This window comes from Delphinapterus leucas, chromosome 17 (genome assembly GCF_059928025.1).
Source record: "Delphinapterus leucas isolate spDelLeu-1000000601 "Yukka" chromosome 17, BTC_Dleu_Yukka2, whole genome shotgun sequence".
Lineage (NCBI taxonomy): Eukaryota > Metazoa > Chordata > Mammalia > Artiodactyla > Monodontidae > Delphinapterus > Delphinapterus leucas.
Genome location: NC_143145.1, coordinates 70,607,738 through 70,634,105, shown reverse-complemented (window position 1 = coordinate 70,634,105; position 26,368 = coordinate 70,607,738).

Below are 26,368 nucleotides of genomic sequence, written 5' to 3'. Positions count from 1 at the left end.
TTTTAAACATTTCTAGTCAGAGACTAGGAAAGGTGGGTTTTTTTTTTTTGCGTTACGCGGGCCTCTCACTGTTGTGGCCTCTCCCGTTGCGGAGCACAGGCTCTGGACGCACAGGCTCAGCGGCCATGGCTCGTGGGCCCAGCTGCTTCGCGGTATGTGGGATCTTCCGTGACTGGGGCACGAACCCGTGTCCCCTATATCGGCAGGCGGACTCTCAACCACTGTGCCACCAGGGAAGCCCAGGAAGGGTGTTTTTTTATTTTCACTGCATTTGAGACCTGGGTCCGCTAATTACCAGCTGCAGACAGGTCTCTCCTTTGTCACAGGAGCTGGTCACTTTGGAGGTTAGGAGGATAAAACACCACAGGACTCACTTTGTAAACTGAGGAGTGGTATGCAAAAGTAGGTGGAGGAGTTTGATGCTGTTAGCGGGACATGAGAACTTGCAAAGTGGTTCACTTTTGGGGGCCATACTACAAAGATGCTTCTGAGTCCATGAAACCATCCAGGTTTGTACCATACTACTCGAATTAAATACTTTTAGTGTGCAGCAACTAATTTTGAGTTAGGATTTCCTTATAAACAATATACATAGACATGAACTCGATCAAAAAACATCTAATGGTAAGATGTTCAATAATGAAAAGACTATTTCCTTTGCAGTCCTTGGCACGTATGGGGTTGGCCAAAAATTTCGCTCAGGTTTTTCCGTAAGATGTTACAGAAGTCTTAAACCCAAATACTTCGGTCTTCAGAAATAGCTCTACTGTCTTGATTTGGTCATCTGCCCTGTGCTTTCTGTCATGCAGCACTTACAGCCTGTAGTAACTAAAGAAGAATCAGCAGTTTATGAAAGCACAACAGACTTACGGGAGGGTAGTTTGATCAGATAAACACATCTAATGGCAAAGTTTATATCACTGCAAAATCATACACTAGAGAAATTTTAATGCATAGAAATCATCCTTAAAGTACTCAGACTAGATTTTCAAAGTCATTTATTTTAATGATGCCTCATTAGCTGTTTAAAAAAAGAACCCAAAACTTTTGAGTCATTATTTTATCTTACAAATAGTAAGTATTCTTTGTAGACAGGAACTGTCTGTTAAAGTAATATTTGACATCTACTGAATCAAAAATACTTTATAGTGAAAGGCTGACATCTGTTTACTATATAAAAAATGGGTGCTGTGTATTTTTACTAGAAGAATTTTCCTTTAATAAGGCAGCCTAAAGTCATCTACACACACCAAACCAATTTACAGCCCAAACCTGTTGAATACCAACACAGCATCATGGATGCTTAGCGATCCTTTCTTTTTTTTTTTTTTCCAGCATTATTCTGATTTGGTATTGAGTTTGTATAGGAAATGTGCTTGTCTTTTGTTTGTTTGTCTTGTTTTTGAGTGAAAGGATATAATAGCCATAAAAAGGCCTGGGTTAATTATTAATTTGGTGAGCTTTAATCTTTTCAGTGCTCTCAACTTTGATTTCATTATATTGGTAGTTGATCTTCCTTATTTAAGAAGATCAAACTGCAACTGAGCTTTTTATATTTTTCAATCTAGTAGTAAGTAGCAAACAAAGTCTGTATGTTTGGCCAATTCCACCGGAGATCTAAGACACTGCAATTAGGAAGAGACCAGACAGAAGACAGTCAACTTGGTAAAGGGTTTAAATCTGTGTGTAATCTCACACAGGTGCTGCTTCCTGTGCTCTGGAAAATCCCTCAGCACAAAACAGGCCAACTGAGCCACACCTGGGTTAAAGCAGAACATCTGGACCTACTCTTTCCTACTCACTCATGTTCTTCAAATCTTCCCAAAACAAATGGTGCTTTAGCGCAAGTCTGACACCAGAGATTTGTAAGCCCTATGTGCACTGCCAAATCCAGTTTGATACAAAACACAGCTACCTTTCTTGAATCAAATACATTACAGATACGATACCTGCATCATATATTTCAATTAGACAAGCCTCAAGTAATTTATGGGGGTCGTTTCCACCACTAGTAATAAATTTCACAGTGGCATTAACATTTAAACAGGGAATTGTAAGGAAGGTTGAAATCCAACATCTAATAAATGCCCTAGCGTTCATTGGTCACATGCTCTTTGTTTTCTAGTCGTACAACCAATTGGCTGGGAAAGTTCTGAAAATTAAATATGGGTCTAGTTATACTTAATGAAATGCCAGTTTTAGTGGGTCTCAGTTTCCTTGAGAAAAAGCACATATCTGTTAAACTTCTAAATGTACGATTTTTACTTAATGGAGCCACTTAATTCTTAGATGTTCTGGGAGGTTTTGTAATTAGTTAATAACAATGTATTGTAGGTATACTGTGGGCCTAGCATTATACTGGAATAACTGAATTTACAAGTGATCCAGAAAACTATCAGTGTAATTTGTGTGGCCTTACATAAGGCCTTTCAGTAAGTGCTTTATGTGGAATTTTGGCATTTCAGCTCGGGCCGTTGCCAGGGAGCAGGAATGGTCAGGAGGAAGAATGAATGGGATGGAGCAGGTACGCCTTTTTTTTTTTTTTAACATCTTTATTGGAGTATAATTGCTTTACAATGGTGTGTTAGTTTCTGCTTTATAACAAAGTGAATCAGTTATACATATACATATATCCCCATATCCCCTCCCTCTTGCATCTCCCTCCCACCCTCCCTATCCCACCCCTCCAGGTGGTCACAAAGTACCGAGCTGATCTCCCTGTGCTATGTGGCTGCTTCCCACTAGCTATCTATTTTATGTTTGGTAGTGTATATATGTCCATGCCACTCTCTCACTTCGTCTGAGCTTACCCTTCCCCCTCCCCGTGTTCTCAAGTCCATTCTCTAGTAAGAGCAGGTACGCCTTTTATGGCTCCCATAAATGATGCAGAAACGATGGGGTTGGTGTGGAGGAGATCAATAATATGTGTGTACATTTTAGAGAAACACATCTAAACACATCTTCCAGTGTTAACATTTTGAACTGCTAATCAGTTCATTACAGTAAACTTATTACACTTGCAATGCTGATCTGTTTATTGTTTGAATTCCTTGGATTCAGTTGGTGTTAGTCAAATCTACTATCTCCAAGAAGGCTTGGAGGCAAAGAGGAAGGAGGGAGTGGGGATCAAGGGCGTGGTGGGATGGAGGGAGTGATGGAGAAGGAGCGGCACAAAGAGGACCTGTCATGCATATCAATGTGTAGTAATCGAGAAGGCAGGTTCTGGAATGTTCAGAAAGCAGTCTCACCTCTCAGGGGGTATTATTGCTAGTTTAGCAGAAAGCTCTGAAGCACCAAATGATACCTTATATTTCTGAAGCATCGGGATTGAGAGAGGTACCTTTGGAATTCAGGGTAACTTGGATCTGGTCTAGATGCTCCCAAGGTAGGGCTAATGGGAGGGCCTCCTAGAGGAGAGGTGTATATACCGTGACTTGGTAGTGATGCAACTTGGCCTTGAATCAAACTCAATGCCTCTTGGCAATACAGCCCAGTCACTCAGATAATGGAAGCGCTTAATTTTCTTTTCCAAAGTTTCTGGGCAGCATAGTTTGTTTTTGGTGGAGCGGATGCATGCTTACAATATTAAATGTATGAATCAGATAGGCTTTCAGATTTAAGAATTCTCAAGTTGGTAATTTTTGTGAAATTTACTTCGTTTTAAAAAATAATCAAAATTGTAATAGCTTTGTTTTCCCTCTGAACCTCATATTTTGTGATGTGAATGGATACATTACGCACCTCAGAACTGGTTTTCTTGTGTCAGTTTCTTGTATCCAGAATCAGTGAAGGATAACTTAGAACTGAAAGGATTGCAGAGGGTGTGGGGAGTAGGGAGGAGAGTAAAGGTTTCTATCAAGGAAAAGCAGGCAAAGTGTGGGTACACAAAAATGGAAGATGAAGTATTCTAGAACATACACATAAAGCTGGCTTTTGTAAGATTACCAAGAAATGGAAAGGATTAGAAAAAGAAGCTAATGCTCGAAGCTAAAAGTTTTGAGAGAAATCGCTCTTACAAGAGGAAGGTGTGATATAATACAGACATAGGATACCTACCCTAAAATTGTGTGAGGGTCAAAGAATTTTTGGCAGGGAGAAAAAAGTTCCAAAATAGATACCTAATGGAGAGGCCGTGGGAGCTTCCAAAGACGTAAAGAAAGTAAGTGGAGTAACCCAAGTTATAAATAATGGGGGTAACACATTGCCTGAATTGTAGGAAATGAGTTTTGTGAAGGCAGAGATCATGGCAGGAGATGTCTGATTTCTCAGCTCTGGCACGAGGCCTGGTACACAATGGGTAATCAGCTCCTGAAGAATGAGCAGAGCTGTAAAGGTATAAAGTCAGGCAAAATTAGCAAGGATGGGAAGATATTTGTTAGGCAGTAGGATAAAAACAAAGAAAAGGAGATGATTTTCTGAATAAAAGAAACCATAAAAGATAACACAAATTTAGCCTTTTTGTGAATGAAACTTAGATTGGAAAATGTAATCCTGAAACACTTTCTTGGGAGGAAATGTCTAAGTTTCAGATCATGTTTTCCAATCAAAACATACCCACTTGAGAATATGAACACAAGATAAAATTAAATGGCCTTATCAAATAGTTTAGCTGAATATCATTCAGATCTGTGATAGACAGCTACATTCCACATGTTTCTACAGCCCAAGAGGAAGGAGCTTATCATCTGGGCCATCTCACTGCTCAGTAGTATCTGGTTGGATTTCAAGTTTGTTAAACACCTAAATTATTTTGATGAGACTACACAGTGCTTTTCTTTTGTACTCACTTTCTAAAAATGAGAACACACACACACATATATATATATATTTTTTTTCTATGTAAGATGCAAGTGAGAAATACCTTTTTCTTCTATTTAATGACTGTCTATTCCTCCGGATGCTGTCAATAAAGTATTTTATAGATGGGGAAAAATAAAGAAGGATTTGACTGGTTAAGAGACCTGAGTCTGTAGAATTTTAGTGGAATCCTTGGAAATGATTCTCCGTCATCTTTATTCAGGAGACAAAGCAGGACAAAGAGCCTGAAATGAAATGCTAAGGAAATCTAGCTCTTAATATTGATTAGTGTTTACTGCAAGGATTGATCTACAGGTATTATGAAGACCAAAACATTCAGGGTCATGGTCTTTATTCCTTTATAAGCCATATGGGAGGCTGCCTGAGAAATTTTCCTCCCTGGTGTGGTTGGTGGAGGTTCACTCCAGGGGGTTGGTTGAGTAGCTGCCTCCCCGTGCTGGATCCAAGAAAGAGACCAGCCTCTTCACTTTCCCTTAGAGTCTTTAGTGGAGCACAGGTTGATCTCAGAGCTATTCTATTATGTTTTTGTTAAATCTTTAAGGTTGAAGCTGATTAACTTTTAGATGAAGCCACACTCTGAAATGAAGTTTAAAATGTCTTAACCTTCAAATAGGAATGGAATTCTCCCCAGTCATTATTAGAATCCACTGATGTTACAAATTTGTGGACGGATGTTATCCATTAAGGTGAAAGCAAAAAGGCTATAAAGTTGACTCAGAAGGCTAAGTACTTTACCTTCAGGGAAGCACACATAAAAATCTGTTCTGAACCATGTATATAGTGATAGTGAAAGCTTTGAACACCTGGTTCTTAACTGGCTAGGCAAAGTCATATAAAATACTGACATACCTTCTACTTACTGTTATTTTGATCTTTAGGCAGGTTACTATTTTTATTACACGTGCTTAGGAATTTAGCCTCAACGATCGGTCAACCCAGAGGGCATTTATTGAATGCCAACCATGTGCTAACAGAAACCTAGGACGAAGTCTAGTCCTAGGTTCAGACTAGACTTCTCAGGACCTGCCTTGTTCTAATGCTTGGACTAATGGAAATAATGGTTAAGTTCAGTAGTTCTTAACACCTTTTCTTGGTGATTTGACAAGTTGACATTTTTCAGAGAGTTCAAAATCTGCAAGGCGCTACATGCCTGGCTTGGTTACCTGGGCCGGTTGTAAACATGACACTAATGAGACCAAGGTTCAGTTCCCATATGGCCTAGGGTGTTTTGAAGGTGAAAAATACCACAGGCTGTATCTCTAACAATGCCTAGCTTCTTGATTTGCCAATAATCACCGTGGTTCAAGAAGGAGGACCACTCTAGAGAGAATGGGGCTCCGGGAAAATCCTCTGTCACTCCTGGAAAAATAATCCAGGAACATCATCCTGGTTAAGGTGGCCATAAATGGGAGAGAATGGAACCCAAGATTATCATCATAAAAATCAAATTTCCGTGTGTGTTATGAAATGTATGCAAGAGGATAGTGAATTTATTGAGCATTTCCTGTCTATCTGCTCTTGTTCTGAGCTTTATTTTATATGTATTAACTTATATAACCTTCATAATAGCTCTGTGAAGTAAGTACTCTCGATAGTCCTATTTTATTCATAAGGAAACTGAGACATACAGACCATTATCAGTTTGCTCCAAGAACGCATGGCAGGCTGATTCCAGAGCTCTTGTATTCACCATTGCACTCAACAGGAGCACTGCTTGGAGAGGAAATGCGTTAGCTTGCTAGTCAGCTCTCAAATAGGTGAGAGCTACTGAAGGGCTAATCCTGGTTCACTGATGAATGGTAGCTACGTAATGGTCTTTGACTCTATTGCTGGACAATTACATTCACCAATTAGCTAAAATTAGTCCATGAAATTTCCATCCTTTCAACTCTTATGACACCTTAAACTAAGAAAATGTGCACTTGAATGTTTCTTTGCAAATGTCCTCAGGTGTTTTTGAAAAAGACTTCCAAATTAAAAGCTACCTCTACTATCCATCCAATAAAACACCATATAAGTTACTGCATAAAATCGAACTAGACATTCAAAATCAAAGTAAAAGACATGATCTTCCCTCTGCTGCCTTTCTCCCATCAGCCTCACGAACAAGTCCAATCTCCCTTATGGAGAAAAACCTCCCATTGACCCCAGCTTTCCAACAGTCTATTCATATCCAAAAGTCCTTGCTTTTAAGACTGAATTCTGACAATCACTCTCATTTCTTAATCCCCTTCAAATGTGCTTTCCTGTTCTATTCTACTGAATTAAGTCCCTTGAACAGTATCAATCCTCTCTTATTAGGTAACTTTATCTTTTCTGGGTGCGTTTATTCTGCCTGCCCTCTCCATAGAATTTGCTCTCACTTCCCAACCCAGCTCTTATATTCATTACGCTGTGTCATTGAGGTAAGTTTCTCTTACCTCTCCTGTTTGTTTCACTTAGCCTGGCTCAAACACAGGCATTGCCTTAGGTTCTTGTTCTTATCCCTCTCTTCTCCTCATCCTCTGCTCTCACCCTGGGTGACCTTATTTTCATCCAGGTACTCAACAGTGACTTGTGTATGGGAGATGCCAAAATCTAATCTGTGTAGTCCTGAATTCTCTTCCAAGGTAGTTTTCCATCTTCTTGCTATTTATTTTTCTTCTGGTTGGCCTACCCATATTGCAGACTCAATTTGTCCAAACTATGTCCCTGCCTCCGGACTATTCTTGAATTTATGCCTTACCAAGCTGGAAATCTGACTTATCCTTGGCTTTTCCCTGTCCCTTATTCCCTACTTCCAAGGGTTTGTCAAGTCCTGTTGATTCTATTTCTAAAAACTTTTTGGAATCAGTCTGTTTTCCAATTCTATTTCTATGGGAATAATTGAGACGCTTCATCCAAAATTGTTGAGCACCTACTATGTGTCAGGCATTGGGCTAGGGGTACAAAGGTAAATAAGGGTTCATTCCTGCATCAGGAGCCCTCCAGTTCAAGAGAGGGGACAGAAGGAAACAAGTTACTATGTTATGATGGCAGGAAGTCTGTGCAGTGTGTTCTGGGAATACAGATGTGGGAGAACAATGTGCTATTGGCACAGGGAATGGAATCTGGTAGTCAAACACATTAGAGGAATTTGCTTGTAGCAAAATACCTCTTTCTGAGCACCAAATAAACACTTAATTACATAAACAATGTTTTAGTTACCTTCTTTCATATCAGCTGAGATTTTTTTAGAAATGATATTTATTCTAAGTGTGATCTGCTTCTCCCTGCTGACAGTGAGAATTTCAGTATTCTGAAGGTCTACCTGCTCTGTGCTATGTGACCCATGTGAAATTTAGAGCTCTCCTGTGATTTCATATCACTGAGTGGAAAATACAGGAAATTCTATCCTGAAAGAACCACTCAAAATTGTCATTGTGGCTCTTACTAGAACCAGAAAAAAAAAATGTAACAACATTGAAAAAATTTTTTAACACTACTGTTCATTTAAAACTTTAAAAAACTTAATATACTTAGATGTGGAAGAGTAGCTTATTAGCTCAAAATTTCATATTTAATCCAAATATTCTTGTGTCTGGGGTGTTATTAAAATCATTATCGAATGTCAAAATGGTTAAGTATTGGCAATTTTATGTGATCTAGCCTAAGAAATCTAAAACTTCTTTTTTTTTTTTTTATTTATTGGGAGCAGTAGAATTGAGAAAGTGTATTATGATGTTAAGGGTAACTAAGGCAAGGTCATCTTTATGGATTGGCCGTTGACATTCTTCTTATTTTATTCCTTTAATTTTCTTATTTCAGTAGAGATTCTTGAATGTTTAATACTTTACTCTCTATGATATGAATATATATTTTGCGTGGGGGCATCTTGACAAACCATCATTTAGAAGCTAGGTAGTTCTTGGATTTGGAGCTCGCTATGGATGTCAGAGGTGGGGAGAGCTAGGTCTCTATTTTTAAAGACAAAGCATCTAAGCGTCAGGGACGTCAACATACCCAACACTATGGAGCAAATGATTCATAGAATTGCAACTAGAGCTCTTTGTTTGCAGAGGCCAAGGATCTATTCAAGAGTTGAGAGAGAAATAGAAAGGAATTCAGAGGATTTGTGACGGTATTAAGGAGTGGACCTCGTCTCTAGGCAACCACGACCTTCCAGTTTCCATTAATCCATACTCCCCTGGCCACACTGAATAGGCTCCTTCTTACATTATTCTTGCCATGAGATCTGTTGCCTTCACATTGGTTTCCGAGTCACCAAACAAGACGTTCTGTGGCAGGAGGGACATGTACTTACAGTACCAGGCACTAGGATGAGACTTGGTCTTTAGTTCCAAGAACTGGGAAATACAAATACAATTCTTTAAAGAAAATCAGGTTTCTAATGTAAAATATTCAGTTACTTTGATATATTTACTATTACTCTTATTCCTAAAGAAACAGATAAAAGATTAAATGGAAAAACCATTTCAGCTATTATTCTGTTCATATGGTCTTTGGAAATGTACTCAAGAAAATTAATTTTGGGAAAATGTTCAGTTACTAATTACACAGTTTTCTGTTTTGCCAAAATGTGTAATCTAAAGAGGAAGGTATAATTTCTTAACGTAATAATCATGTTCTAGAGGCTCTCTGGACATATATGATATTTCAGTGTTGTCTTATTTAATAATAGAAAAGTGTTTTGAAAATATCACATTGCCAAAAGAGCAAAGATATTAATCCTAAAATTATTATTCTACTTTTAGCGTAGGTATATTTTAAACTTTTTATTTAACGAAACCCAGCAATTGAAAACATCACCCTAATCTTCTGTAGAACATATAAAAAATACGGAATTAAAACGTAGTTTGCTGAGAAAAGTCACTAGTGGTCTTGGTACATTGACAAAGTACTCTCAATTCTCTTTGAACATTTAAAAGTCTGTTGTATCATGCTCTGGACAAGCTTTTAGGTTTAAAAAAAAAGTTGGCTAATTGACCTATTTTAAACTCTTCTCACTGTGTCGCCAGCCTGAAGACCAGAGTGCTTTTCTAAAGAGTTGGATTTTTTATGAGGTGTTAAATCAACATTGCCAAATGTGACTTTGTGCAGCTCTCTGCACCCTCATAGTAGAGTGATGCAGGCTACTTGATCACTGTGTATCTTTAATAGCCCACGATTAACCCTTCTTATAAGGAAATGTGTGGGATGTCTTGGTTACATATAAATCATCATGAATAGAGCACGTTTGTATTTATATAGGACTGAGGCCAGGAATCCATCCACGTATCCATTTATATTTGTTCTGCAGACTTAAAAATGTTGGCAGGACAGATTGCATGCATGGCATCTTGAGTAGTGATGCATTCTTGATATACTGAAGAAAAATGGGTAAAGCAGCTTGGGTTTCCTAGACTTTCGGCAGGGAGGAGAAGGATTTTGTTTCCAGAGTATAGTAATAATCTCTTACCTCCAGATAGTCCTCTCCGGTTCACAAGTGTGAATTATCCTATATTCCTTGTGTTCCAAGATCCTCACAGCTACCCTGAGAGCTGAGTAAGGTAGGTGATACCCTCAATTCATAGTGGAGGAAACCATACCCAAGAGAATTGGCTTGAAAATAGACTGAAAGTGGCCTTCAAGTCCATTGTCTTACTAGTATTTTCATTACAGAAGTCTCAGTGTGGTCTTAGGAAGTTTGAGAAGACAAAGCTTTAAAAAACCTTAACCTGCAGCATTTGGGTGCTCAGGCCCTAGACTAAGCTGGTGGTTCATTTTTCCATATTTGGGAATTTGATGATGGAATTATCAGTGTACTTGAAAATCTACCTTGAGAAGAGGATGGGAATACATAGCAGAGGCAAAGAGGGAATTTAGGCATCTAACCTTATAAGTTAGTGAAGGTGGAAGGGAAAAAAAGAACTCAAGTAAATATTTTAATGATTCCCAAGTGAATTTTAAAAGAGTTTGGATTCTAAATACACTGAAGCCTCATTATAACATTGTTTTTGAGGTTTATGCTTTAGAATGGCCTCAGAGGTGAAATCTTGACCCTCTTTGGACGAAGTCCTGATTTTCATAATTTGGTGAAGAATGTTATAGTCATAGCTTAATGTTAAGGCTACACCTACTTTCTTGATAAAATAGCCATTTCTTCCCTTTGAGAGTGTTTGCTAAATAACGAGGAATAAATTCTTCTCTTCTTCTTGTTACATGGATATTAGTGTGCCCTGCCCTTCTAAACTAAATTGTAAATTCTAAAAAACTGGGGACTAAATACTACCTATACTACTTGCACAATAAATATTTATTGAATTAAATTACTTTTTAAATTTGCTAGGTGACTTTCAGACAAATACTATATATTCCATGTGGCTGTGCAATTTATCTTTTGTACAATCTTTTAAATTTTTAAATTATATATATTTTTTTATACAGCAGTTTCTTATTAGTCATCAATTTTATACACATCAGGGTATACATGTCAATCCCAATCGCCCAATTCATCACATCACCACCCCCACCCCCTGCCGCTTTCCCACCTTGGTGTCCATACGTCTGCTCTCTACATCTGTGTCTCAATTTCTGCCCTGCAAACCGGTTCATCTGTACCATTTTTCTAGGTTCCACATATATGTGTTAATATATGATATTTGTTTTTCTCTTTCTGACTTACTTCACTCTGTATGACAGTCTCTAGATCCATCCATGTCTCAACAAATGACCCAGTTTCGTTCCTTTTTATGGCTGAGTAATATTCCATTGTATATACGTACCACATCTTCTTTATCCATTCGTCTGTCGATGGGCATTTAGGTTGCTTCCATGACCTGGCTATTGTAAATAGTGCTGCAATGAACATTGGGGTGCATGTGTCTTTTTGCATTATGGTTTTCTCTGGTTATATGCCCAGTAGTGGGATTGCTGGATCATATGGTAATTCTATTTTTAGTTCTTTAAGAAACCTCCATACTGTTCTCCGTAGTGGCTGTATCAGTTTACATTCCCACCAACAGTGCAAGAGGGTTCCCTTTTCCCCACATCCTCTCCAGCATTTGTTGTTTGTAGATTTTCTGATGATGCCCATTCTAAATGGTGTGAGGTGATACCTCATTGTAGTTTTGATTTGCATTTCTCTAATAATTAGTGCTGTTGAGCAGATTTTCATGTGCTTCTTGGCCATCTGTATGTCTTCTTTGGAGAAATGTCTATTTAGATCTTCTGACCATTTTTGGATTGGGTTGTTTGTTTTTTTAATATTGAGCTGCATGAGCTGTTTATATATTTTGGAGATTAATCCTTTGTCCGTTGATTTGTTTGAAAATATTTTCTCCCATTCTGAGGGTTGTCTTTTCGTCTTCTTTATGGTTTCCTTTGCTGTGCAAAAGCTTTTTCAGATTCATTAGGTCTCATTTGTTTATTTTTGTTTTTATTTCCATTACTCTAGGATGTGGATCAAAAAATATCTTGCTGTGATTTATGTCAAAGAGTGTTCTTCCTATGTTTCCCTCTTAGAGTTTTATAGTGTCTGGTCTTACATTTAGGTCTCTAATCCATTTTGAGTTTATTTTTGTTTATGGTGTTAGGGAGTGTTCTAATTTCATTCTTTTACATGTAGCTGTCCAGTTTTCCCAGCACAACTTATTGAAGAGGCTGTCTTTTCTCCACTGTATATCCTTGCCTCCTTTGTCATAGATTAGTTGACCATAGGTGTGTGGGTTTACCTCTGGGCTTTCTATCTTGTTCCATTGATCTATGTTTCTGTTTTTGTGCCAGTACCATACTGTCTTGATTACTGTAGCTTTATAGTATAGTCTGAAGTCAGGGAGTCTGATTCCTCCAGCTCCATTTATTTCCCTCAAGACTGCTTTGGCTATTCAGGGTCTTTTGTGTCTCCATACAAATTTTAAGATTTTTTGTTCTAGTTCCGTAAAAAATGCCATTGGTAATTTGATAGGGATTGCATTGAATCTGTAGATTGCTTTGGGTAGTATAGTCATTTTCACAATATTGATTCTTCCAATCCAAGAACATGGTATATCTCTCCATCTGTTTGTATCATCTTTAATTTCTTTCATCAGTGTCTTATAGTTTTCTGCATACAGGTCTTTTGTCTCCTTAGGTAGGTTTATTCCTAGGTATTTTATTCGTTTTGTTGCAGTGGTAAATGGGAGTCTTTCCTTAATTTCTCTTTCAGATTTTTCGTCATTAGTGTATAGGAATGCAGGAGATTTCTGTGCATTAATTTTGTATCCTGCAACTTTACCAAATTCATTGATTAGCTCTAGTAGTTTTCTGGTAGCATCTTTAGCATTCTCTATGTATAGTAGCATGTCATTTTCAAACAGTGACAGTTTCACTTCTTCTTTTCCAATTTGTATTCCTTTTATTTCTTTTTCTTCTCTGATTGCCATGGCTAGGACTTCCAAAACTTTGTTGAATAATAGTGGTGAGAGTGGACATCCTTGTCTTGTTCCTAATTTAGAGGAAATGTTTTCAGTTTTTCACCATTGAGAATGATGTTTGCTGTGGGTTTGTCATATATGGCCTTTATTATGTTGAGGTAGTTTCCCTCTATGCCCACTTTCTGGAGACTTTTATCATAAATGGGTGTTGAATTTTGTTAAAAGCTTTTTCTGCATCTATTGAGATGATCATATGGTTTTTATTCTTCAGTTTGTTAATATGATGTATCACATTGATTGATTTGTAGAGTCCTTTAAGAAAATTAAAGAGTCCTTGTATCCCTGGGATAAATCCCACTTGATCATGGTGTATGATCCTTTTAATGTGCTGTTGGATTCTGTTTGCTAGTATTTTGTTGAGGATTTTTGCATCTATATTCATTAGTGATATTGGCCTGTAATTTTCTTTTTTTGCAGTATCTTTGTCTGGTTTTGGTATCATGGTGATGGTGGCCTCATAGAATGAGTTTGGGAGTGTTCCTTCCTCCACAATTTTTTGGAAGAGTTTGAGAAGCATAGGTGTTAGCTCTTCTCTAAATGTTTGGTAGAATTCACCTGTGAAGCCATCTGGTCCTGGACTTTTGTTTGTTGGAAGATTTTTAATCACGCTTTCAATTTCATTACTTGTGATTGGTCTGTTCATGTTTTCTATTTCTTCCTGGTTCAGTCTTGGAAGCTTATACCTTTCTAACAATTTGTCCATTTCTTCCAGCTTGCCCATTTTATTGGCAGAGAGTTGATTGTAGTAGTCTCTTAAGATGCTTTGTATTTCTGTGGTGTCTGTTGTTACTTCTCCTTTTTCATTTCTAATTATTGATTTGAGTCCTCTCCCTCTTTTTCTTGGTGAGTCTGGCTAATGGTTTATCAATTTTAGTTTTATTGATCTTTGCTATTGTTTTCTTTGTTTCTATTTCATTTATTTCTGCTCTGATCTTTATGATTTCTGCTAACTTTGGGTTTTGTTCTTCTTTCTCTAGTTTCTTTAGGTGTAAGATTAGATTGTTTATTTGAGATTTTTCTTGTTTCTTGAGGTAGGCTTGTATAGCTATAAACTTCCCTCTTAGAACTGCTTTTGCTGCATCCCAAAGGTTTTGGATCATTGTGTTTTCATTGTCATTTTTCTCTAGGTATTTTTTGATTTCCTCTTTGGTTTCTTCAGTGATCTCTTGGTTATTTAGTAACGTATTGTTTAGCCTCCATGTGTTTGTGTTTTTTACATTTTTTCCCTGTAATTGATTTCTAATCTCATAGCGTTGTGGTCAGAAAAGATGCTTGATATGATTTCAATTTTCTTAAATTTACTGAGTCTTGATTTGTGACCCAAGATGTAATCTATCCTGGAGAATATTCTGTGTGCACTTGAGAAGAAAGTGTAATCCACTGTGTTTGGATGGAATGTTCTATAAATATCAATTAAATCTATCTGGTCTATTGTGTCATTTAAAGCTTCTGTTTCCTTATTTTCATTTTGGATGATATGTCCACTGGTGTCAGTGAGGTGTTAAAGTCCCCCACTATTATTGTGTTACTGTCGATTTCCTCTTTTATAGCTGTTAGCAGTTTCCTTATGTATTGAGGTGCTCCTATGTTGGGTGCATATATATTTATAATTGTTATATCTTCTTCTTGGATTGATCCCTTGATCATTATGTAGTGTCCTTCCTTGTCTCTTGTAACATTCTTTATTTTAAAGTCTATTTGGTCTGATATGAGAATTGCTACTCCAGCTTTCTTTTGATTTCCATTTGCATGCAATATCTTTTTCCATCCCCTCACTTTCAGTCTGTATGTGTCCCTAGGTCTGAAGTGGGTTTCTTGTAGACAGCATATATATGAGTCTTGTTTTTGTATCCATTCAGCAAGCCTGTGTCTTCTGGTTGGAGCATTTAATTCATTCACGTTTAAGGTAATTATTGATATGTATGTTCCTATGACCATTTTCTTAATTGTTTTGGGTTTGTTTTTGTAGGTCCTTTTCTTCTCTTGTGTTTCCCACTTAGAGAAGTTCCTTTAGCATCTGTTAGAGCATATTAGAGCTGTTTGGGTGGTGCTGAATTCTCTTAGCTTTTGCTTGTCTGTAAAGCTTTTGATTTCTCCATTGAATCTGAATGAGATCCTTGCTGGGTAGAGTAGTCTTGGTTGTAGGTTCTTCACTTTCATCACTTTTGGTATATCATGCCACTCCCTTCTGGTATGTAGAGTTTCTGCTGAGAAATCAGCTGTTAACCTTGTGGGAGTTCCCTTGTATGTTATTTGTCATGCAAATATGCCAGATTTTTGTTGTTTTTCCCTTGCTGCTTTCAATAATTTTTCTTTGTCTTTAATTTTTGCCAATTTGGTTACTATGTGTCTCGGTGTGTTTCTCCTTGGGTTTATCCTGTATGGGACTCACTGCGCTTCCTGGACTTGGGTGGCTATTTCCTTTCCCATGTTAGGGAAGTTTTTGACTATAATCTCTTCAAATATTTTCTCAGGTCCTTTCTCTCTCTCTTCTCCTTTTGGGACCCCTATAATGCGAATGTTGTTGCGTTTAATGTTGTCCCAGAGGTCTCTTAGGCTGTCTTCATTTCTTTTCATTCTTTCTTCTTTATTCTGTTCCACAGAAGTGAATTCCACCATTCTGTCTTCCAGGTCAATTATCCGTTCTTCTACCTCAGTTATTCTGCTACTGATTCCTTCTAGTGTAGTTTTCATTTCAGTTATTGTATTGTTCATCTCTGTTTGTTCTTTAATTCATCTAGATCTTTGTTAAACATTTCTTGCATCTTCTAGATCTTTGCCTACAGTCTTTTTCCGAGGTCCTGGATCATCTTCACTATCATTATTCTCAATTCTTTTTCTGGAAGGTTGCCTATCTCCACTTCATTTACTTGTTTTTCTGGGGTTTTATCTTGTTCCTTCATCTGGTACATAGTCCTCTGCCTTTTCATTTTGTCTATCTTTCTGTGAATGTGGTTTTCATTCCACAGGCTGCAGGATTGTAGTTCTTCTTGCTTCTGCTGTCTGCCCTCTTGTAGATGAGGCCATCTAAGAGGCTTGTGCAAGTTTCCTGATGGGATGGACTGGTGGTGGGTAGAGCTGACTGTTGCTCTGGTGGGCAGAGCTCAGTAAACTTTAATCTGCTTGACTGCTGATGGGTGGGGCTGGGTTCCCTCCCTGTTGGTAGTTTGGCCTGAGGCCACCCAACACTGGAGCCTACCTGGGCTCTTTGGTGGGGCTAATGGCAGACTCTGGGAGTGCTCACGCCAAGGAGTACTTCCCAGAACTTCTCCTGTCAGTGTCCTTGTCCCCATGGTGAGCCACAGCCAGCCCCCGGCCTCTACCTACCTCCAACACTAGCAGGTAGGTCTGGTTCAGTCTCCCCTGGGGTCACTGCTCCTTCCCCTGGGTCCCGATTCACACACTACTTTGTGTGTACCCTCCGAGAGTGGAGTCTCTGTTTCCCCCAGTCCTGTCGAAGTCCTGCAATCAAATCCCACTAGCCTTCAAAGTCTGATTCTCTAGGAATTCCTCCTCCTGTTGCCGGACCCCCAGGTTGGGAAGCCTGACGTGAGGCTCAGAACCTTCACCCCAGTGGGTGGACTTCTGTGGTGTAAGTGTTCTTCAGTCTGTGAGTCACCCACCCAGCAGTTATGGGATTTGATTTTACTGTGATTGCGCCTCTCCTACCGTCTCATTGTGGCTTCTCCTTTGTCTTTGGATGTGGGGTGTCTTTTTTGGTGAGTTCCAGTGTCTTCCTGTCGATGATTGTCCAGCAGCTAGTTGTGATTCTGGTGTTCTCACAAGAGGGAGTGAGAGCACATCCTTCTACTCTGCCATCTTGTTTCAGGGCCACAAACTTCACCTGTGCAGTTTTTAAATATTTTTTTAATATTGTTTTTCATGACTATAACTCCCTCATCCATATATAAAATGTCTACCTACTTAAAACAGATCTTGACCTCAAATTCCATGACTGTAAAATATTATGCATATGCATATGTAAAACATAATGAGCATATGGCCTTTACTAATATGAAGGTCACTATGGTATCATTTAGTGATTTAATGCTGTACTTGGTTCAAATTCTAGCTGTGAAACTTTGGGCAAATGACTACATTATTCTAAGTCCCAGTGTCCTCATCTGTACAACAGTGAGGATAGCTCATAAGAATGTTGTGAGAATGAAGTGAGGCAATGCACGGTACTTGGCGTATAGTAAGTTTTCCTGTATTAGATGTTATTATGATTATTTATTTTTATTTTTTAAATTATGATTATTTTTGAATTGAGGATATTTAGTGGTGGATATATAAATGCTTGCTCCAAATAAGGTAATTTTAAGATAAATGATATCCTTGAGTGACAGTTGAATTGCTTTCACAATTTTTTTTTTCCTGATCTGAGTAAAAACGTTGTAGCTTTTATGTCTCAAGATAACAATAGATGTTATCAAATGTTTGGGAAATTAAATTACATAACCAATTCACCTTTCTAATTGTGGTAAGTCTTTGCTTCCTTTGACCTGTATAGTTCACTAGTATTTGCCAACCATGGCCTGTTCTCACCACTACACTGTATTTTCCAAAGATGACAACACCTCTCATCCCACATGTATCCTGCCTCATCGAAAACACTACTGAAGTTCCTACAGCTCTGAGACACTAAACTGTGTCTTAGGGCTGCCAGGAATCCTTTAGCTATCAAATGTTTATCAGCCTTTAAGAGGCAAGTTCTTCCTTATTACATAAAATCACTAGTCACATGGTTGAGTGGTTTCTTTTATTTGAACGGTTTCTGATAGCTGCAGCAAAGGGAAGGAGAGAGAAAAGCCACACAGATTTGAGAGAACTCAAATCTAATACACCACATATTAGGGATTGCTAACCTTCCTTGACTCTAAATGTTTGCTAAAAATACAACCCAGGCCCCTTCCCTGAAAATTCTGAGCCAGTAGATCTGGGGTGGGGTCCCAAATCTGTATTTTTTAACAAGTTTGTCAGATGATTCTTCTGATCTGGCCAGTTTGGAAAACACTGCATAGAGAAACCTATGAGAGTACAAGAATAACCTCAAGGAAACATTCCTTTATTTTCCTCTCATTTTAGAAATGTCAGTAAGCAAAAAGAAACAGCAAGTAAATAATAACCTATAATATTACTTCTCAGAATTATTATAGCTCTTAACAAGTGTTCCAAGTGGGAGCCCTGAAACCAGACTGTTAGGGTTCAAATCCAGACTCTTCCACTACCAGCGTCACCTTAGGCAAGTGATATAATTTCTTTTCTTGGTGATGTCTTTATTTGTAAGAAAGCAACGAAAACATTACCTTCTAGGGCTGTTTTGAAGATTAAATGTGTCAATACCTGTAAAAGTCTCAGAACAGTCCCTGAAACTCATAATAAACACTCTACAAGTGTTAGCCATCCTAAAAAATAATTTAAGAACTACCAATAATAGCATTCTTACCACTACTATCACTACTACATTGTAGCAAATTGTATTTTCCAAAGATGACAGTTCTTTCCATCTCACATGTTCTTCCACAGTGTACCTTGCTACTCTCCACATCCAGAAGGAGAGTCTAATTTCTCTTCCCTTGAAATTGGGTGGGCCTATGATTGTTTTGACACGTAGATTACAGCAGGACTTCCAAGGCTTGGTCATAAGAAGTAATGTGCTTGCCGGAATACTCATGCTTGGAGTCCTGAGATGACATGTGAGAAGTCCAGTTATTCTGAGGCCGCCATGCTGGGAGGAAGCCGAGTCATATGGAGAAGCTACATATAGGCGCTCTGGTCAACAGGCCCTAGTCTTTGATTCATCCCAGTCCAGAGGTGTCAGTGAAGGAGCCTGTAGGCAATTCCACCCTCCTGTTGTTGTCACCTCCAGGTTTCCCAGCTGAGGTCCCAGACATCGTGGAGAAGAGAGAAACCATTCCTGCATGCCTTGTCCAAATTCTTCACTCACAGGATCTGTAAGCCTTGAAAAAAAAAATGTTGCTGTTTCAGGCTACAAAAGTTTGGAGTATTTTTTTATGCAGCAGTAGTCCCTGAAACATACATCTTTCCAACTCCATGAATGTAGAGATCATATGTCTTGTGCACTACTTAATCTTTGTCACATAGCATATAGGAGCCCTCAACTATTTGTTGAACAATGTATTATATTTTAAATAATTCCTCATTGTTGGGAAACTAGATAGTTGTCCATTATTTTCAATGATGCCACCTATCACTTGGAGTGAATACATGAGGGTGGAACTGCTGAGTCACAGAGTATGGTAAATGGTCTTGATATGGAGATAACAAAACATTCAATTGCTATTATTGCCCACGAAGCATCATCCAGAGAGAGCCTATCAAAGTTAAATCATCAGCATGTACCTTAGAAAAACAAACATGTGTCAATTAAATGCACATGATTGACATAAATCAGAATGATGACTTTTGAACAGAACACCAATATATTAACTTAAAACAGGGGGTTTGCTAGCCTAGTGGTTCTTCACTTGACGTCTAGAAGTCCAAGAAAGTCATGAAAAGAGGTCCATAGGTTGTGTTGAATATTTGTGCAAACCTAATTTGTCTTAGGCAAGATGTTAAGAAGCATGATGAGTTCTGTCTCCTTTGGCCAAACTTACGTTATCTTGTGTTGTCCAGGGATTCCAGTATTGAGGTCAAAGGAACTTTGAGGCATAGTTGCTCTAGCACAGCAGTCCCCAACCTTTTCGGCACCAGGGACCAGTTTCATGGAAGACAATTTTTCCACGGATGGGGGGTGGGCTGGGGGGGACGTGCAGGTGGTAATGCGAGCGATGGGGAGCGGCAGATGAAGCTTCGCTCACTCTCCCGCCGCTCACCTCCTGCCGTGTGGCCAGTATGGGTCCTCAGCCCGGGGGTTGGGCACGCCTGCTCTAGCATATGCTATTAGCAGAGTCACATATCAGGCTGTTTCTGAACTGAACACATCCCATCCATCAACTCTGACAAGACACAGTGGTGGTAGCCAAAATTAAGGGTCCAGTAGCAGTAAAGAGTGCTCTATGTCTAAATCCTTATTTAAATTAATTGCTTATCATCATAAGCAATCATCATTATTATTTTATTATTTATTATCATTATAATATAATTATATTTAAATAAAATTTATTTATTTATATTTAAATAATATTTATTTATTATTTGTTATTAATTATTATTATTATCATTAATGATTTATATGATTTCATAATATTACTGTGAGTACTTGCTGATTTGGGTTCTTTGGGTGAATCTTAGTTTTTTTTTAACAGAGCACACATTACTGTAACTTGTTTGGTCATCAAAAACCTTTCAAATCATATAATCTATATGGACAAAATAATATAAAAACATAGGGGCAGACGTTTGAAAACTGCAGATATGTGTACGGGGGCAGGTTGTCATTTGCAATTGCTCCAACACTGAAGAACAAATTAAGTCATTTGTAACAAAGATAAATGGATTACTTTTTTTTCATATCTAGGGTATTTACAAAAAGCTTTTCCCCCCATTCACTGAAGAGTAAACATAATAGAAAGCATTGGGATTTGGGGCCAGAGAACAAGGGGGTTAAATTCTAGGCAGCTCATGTGTAACATCGGGGTATTATCTTATAGGGTTTTGTGAAGACAAAGTGAGTTAACACATGAAAGATCCAATCGCAATGGATGATGCACCAGTGTTCAATAAATGTTAGTGGAATCCAAATGTATCTTTCTAGATACCTGTCACTGACTTTCAGAATTGGGGCATCCTCTTCCTTGGATAGTACTGTAAGCATAATAATTTTGGAATTTTTCTAGCCACAAAATATTTCAAGCTTATGCCGATTCGTAAGACCTGAGATAACGTCTTTCTTTACATTACTTGTATTACTGGTTACCAAATGAGCACCACGTGAGAACCACCTCATAATGCGAGTTACTAGATAGATGATAAATCGTATCTGTTTTATCTTATTTTAATGTCAATTGCAGAAGATGACTTTTTCTTTTTTTTAATTGAAGTAGAGTTGATTTACAATGTTGTGTTAGTTTCAGGCATACAGCAAAGTGATTCAGATATATATATATATATATATATATATATATATATATTCTTTTTCAGATTCTTTTCCCATTTAGGTTATTACAAAATATTGAGTGTAGTTCCCTGTGCTATATAGTAGGTCCTTGTTGGTTTTCTATTTTATATATAGTAGTGTGTATATGTTAATCCCAAATGCCTAATTTATCCCTTCCCCCTTTCCCTTTGGTAACCTTAAGTTTGTTTTCTATGTCTGTGAGTCTATTTCTGTTTTATAAATAAGTTTATTTGTATCATTTTTTTTGGATTCTACATATAAGTGGTATCATATGATACTGGTCTTTCTCTGTTTTACTTCACTTAGTATGATATCTCTAGGTCCATCCATGTTGCTGCAAATGGCATTATTTCATTCATTTTTATGGCTGAGTAATATTCCATTGTAAAATATATATACCACAAAAAAGATGACTTTTTCTGATTCTATTCTTTTTTAAAAAGTAAATTTATTTATTTATTTATTTATTTATTTATGGTTGTGCTGGATCTTCATTTCTGTACGAGGGCTTTCTCTAGTTGAGGCGAGTGGGGGCCACTCTTCATCGTGGTGCGCGGGCCTCTCACTATCGTGGTCTTTCTTGCTGTGGAGCACAGGCTCCAGACGCGCAAGCTCAGTAGTTGTGGCTCACAGGCCTAGTTGCTCTGCGGCATGTGGGATCTTCCCGGCCCAGGGCTTGAACCCGTGTCCCCTGCACTGGCAGGAGGATTCTTAACCACTGCGCCACTAGGGAAGCCCCTCTGATTCTATTCTTAACCTCTGAAATTGTATCATATCTTTTGGAACTTGTAGATTCATAGTGCCCATGAATGAAAATGTAGTTAAATTAATATTACTAGAAGTCAACTGAGAGTTCATTTGTTTTTGTTTTCCTGTCCATTGTATTGATTAAGAAACTGAAGTCCAAATAGGTCAAGGAACTCTAGGGAGAAGCAGAAGCAAACTGAGTAATCTAACAAAATACTCTCATTTTACATATGTGGGGGGCTAGACATTCATTGTTGTAGAACAGACTACCTCTTGGGAATCACGTCTTCTAGTCCAGTGCTTTTCCTAACAACCTCCCTGTGATTTTATAAGTCATAAATTTGATATTACCAAATTAATAATAAAAATGTAGATGCCTAATTGCTAACTGAGAAAATGCCTCATACTATGTTTGAATAAGGTTCTTATGAAAACGTTGAGCAAAATTTAGAAAGTTTCTTTGCTGTAAAAGGAATTACAAAGTTAAGATATTTTCAGTTGGAACATAAGGTGACTTTATAGTGACAAATGTTCAGGTGATTGCAATAATCTTAGTGTCTTTTGTATACTTTTCATTTTGTCTTGAGTCTTAAATCCAAACAAAGTCACTGGAATATCAAAGGAATGAATTCAGTTCCTGGATAGATTTGAAGCTCAGTTTGACTCCTTATATGGTTAAAATGTATTAAAGCTCACATCTGTCTTTGAATGATAGGAACATAAAAACGTACAGTAAATTCTGATAGAAGTTGAATTCATTTGTTTTCACAAAAAAAGATTTGATATTGTCGTGCTTACATAGGCACTGAAAGCAGTTAGGTATTTATATCTACAGAGTTTATACCTTTCTTCCTTTTCCTAGAAGTGAATTATTTTCAAAGATTTTTTTTTTTTTCCTAAGCTCCCCTAACAAAATGCTGTCAGATCAGAACAACTTGCCAATCACCCTTTGTCAACTCAGTAGCAAGCAGGACAGAATATACTGTAAACTTATTGCTGAGACCACACCATGGGTTAAAATCAACTGCTTTCTTTAATCATCTCACATATTTGTTATTCTGTCTTTTGGTTGTAGAAACGTATCATAAAACTGAGGGTAACAGATTAATTGTTTTACTCTAGCAGTTCTCATGAATAATTTTCCTAGACTCCTTCCTATGTAAAAAAAAAAAAAAAAAAAATGAGACAAGTAGCCCCTTTTTTTGGATAAGAATTTTAACAACTATAACTCTGAAAAGGGTTGAGATGGAAGTGAAAATTTTACAAAAGTGATTAGACACAGTTATATATTTATTCTTTTCAGTAAAGGAATGAGAAAAGGTAAATGATAAAAAGTAAATTATTTGCTAAAAAAATGTTTGTTAGTAGAATGTTGCCCAAGAGCTGTCTATAATACTGGAAATATTGCTTGCCTGTTCTGAATCTGTTCCAAGCCTCCTTAGCGCCGCTCACCCCCTGTCACCTCCCAGTCAGGTTACCTATGATGTTTGTTGTTTGTTAATTGCTTGGGAGTGGGGAAAGGGATTGCAAAGAGGGAAAGGAATAGAAATAAAAGTGCTTTCTTGGGCTTCCCTGGTGGCGCAGTGGTTGAGAGTCCGATGCAGGGGACGCGGGTTCGTGCCCTGGTCCGGGAGGATCCCACATGCTGCGGAGCGGCTGGGCCCGTGAGCCATGGCCACTGAGCAAAAAAGTGCTTTCTTTGCAAAATACGGAGTGTCCATTCAACATTTCCCACTCTATTTATATGAAAGGAAATAAATCAGAAGACCACAGTGAGTGATCTCAGGATATTGAAAAGGAATCAATGATTATTTCTAATAGAAAAATCCCTGTATCTTTTAAATCCTCTAGTAATTTTCTCTTTAGGTGTCCAGATGTAGGAAATGAGACTCATCGTCTAGAATCTATTATTCCAAGATGACAAAGAAAGATTAAGCATTATGTGTTTCTCCTGCTTAAGCCCAAAGTATGTCTACATGATGAGAGCAACATGAAAAAAGTCAGCCACAGGTCTTTTTGAAATTTTTCTTTCTTTTGCAATATTGTGTCAAATATCCAGTTGTGTTTTCTTCAGGCTGGTTATTTGACCGCTGTGGGGTGGAAGGGAGGGGCGAGAGCGAGGAAAGAAGGGAGTGACTGGTAGGAGGTTCAGAGTATTTCATCCTGATCTTTTGCAACATGTGGTGGTCAAGCCTCATCGACCTATATGGTCAAACCACATGAAATTGCTGTTTTTATTGGTCAGAATGGTTACATATCAGCAATTTCATATGCTGCAACGTACTAGGTAATAGTGAACACCTATGCTCTAGTTGTTCATTCATTTAACAAGTATTTATTGAGCCCCACCTTAAATGAGAGAATGTAAAAGACCAAAGGCTCTTCTAGAGCCCCTTGGCTTGGGGCTTGCCTACTCTTATTTCTTTTAAGACTACTTAAGAGGTCAAAATTACTTACTCTGGGAGTTAGGGTGTTAGGTTCCTTTTTTCCTCTCTCCCTCTCTCTTGGCTCTGCTGTGTTCCTAATTTTTACATAAGGGTGATTAACTTCTACATATAATTTTCATCTTAACTTTCCATTTAACATGAGAAAAATACTCCATGTTATAAAATTTTCAAAACTTTATTTCAAGGGCTATAAAATATTCCTTTAAGTGGATAGTTTATTGGCCATTCCTATATTTAGGGGACATTTAGGTAGTTGGGTTGCTGTCTTTGTGCATAAAGTTTTTTTCTGCTATTCAGGTTATTTCCCTAGGATAGAGTCCCCACAGTGGAATTATTTGGTCAAAGGGTATGAACATAGAAAAATCTCTTGACACATGTCAACTGGAAATAGCTGTATTTTAAATTCTACTTGATGTATGAAGTTTGATTCCTCATCAGTGACAGGATATGTTAAAAACTCTTTCAAGCGACTTGCTTACATGGTGGTCCTAAACCATATTCAATGACAGTGTCATAGTCTGGATAAAGGAAGAGCTTTGGAGTTGCTGGTATCAAGAGAACCACTAGCTTTTCTCAAAGGGAATGGTCTCTGAATAAGCTGACACCCCAAAGAAAGACCAAGTTCCCAAAACATACAAGATTTCTTAAAGTTCTGTTTGTAATTATTTTTGCCTTGAGGAAATGAGGGAAAAGGAGACCTAGTGCCAGCCTATGTTTGGGGAATTTTCTAAAGAACACATTACAATTTTCATACCTGGGAAAGAAGAAGTAAAAGACGGAATATGTTTAGGTTTAGTGTACTTTTGCTTAACATATGTGATAAACCAGAGATAATTTAATATTGGTCAATAATATCTATCAACATGTTTAAAAATTCTCACATATTTACTATAATGTATCTTCCTGAGTGAGATAAAGCAACTCGACTCATGCTAATTAGACTCTAACTTCTCTGGGTCTGAAGAGAAAATAAGCCAGTGAGGAATAAGTGCCACAGGTGATGCATTTGGTGAGTGGCAAGCTCAGGGAGCGGGAAGGTACCACAGGGTCAAGGTGTGACTGCTGTGTGTGTTGGCCATCTTGCTTGTTCAGATGATGCTTTGAGACTAGCTTACCTGGAATCCAGAAATAGGGCCCAGCTGTGGTTCAAGTGGGATCATTAACACTGCATGGATCATAGCCACATCAAGCAAGAGGGAATGCCTAGACCATGAGAATACCCTGCCTTGGGGCCAGGGCAAAGCATCAGAGGACAGGTAGTTATCAGGCCTCTTGGAGCTACTTCCAGGGGAGGCAGTACAGTAAAGGTTTGGAGCATGGATCCAGACAGCTTAGAAACTGGGTGCCACTCCTTGCTAGCTGTGTGACCTCAGATGAGTTCTTAACCTCTCTGTGCTTTCGTTTATTCTCTGTAATATGGGGCTAATAATAGTCCCTACCTCAGGGTGGCTATGAAGATTAAGAGATTTCATACACACTAAGTGCTTAGAATGGTCCTTGGCATGGGGTAAGTACTATCTATTTTTGTCTTCCCAGAATATTAAAATAAATATCCAAAGAGGATTACAAAAAGCTTTTGGTAGGTTTAAATGAACATATTTAACAAATTCACCTTTTATACACACAGTACAGTGACTGTAGCGCAACTTCATTTGGGAATTAAGTCAAAAGTCTAAATCCAAGGCCCTTTGTGATATGAGGATGACAAACAGGCCTCCTGGTAAACCCCATGCAAGGCCCCGGTGGTCAGGCCACTGCTTCCTTCCTTGATCACTACGCTGATTAAATAAGTGTCTTTTCCTTTTTAAAGAGAGCGCTCCACTCAAATGAAGCATTTA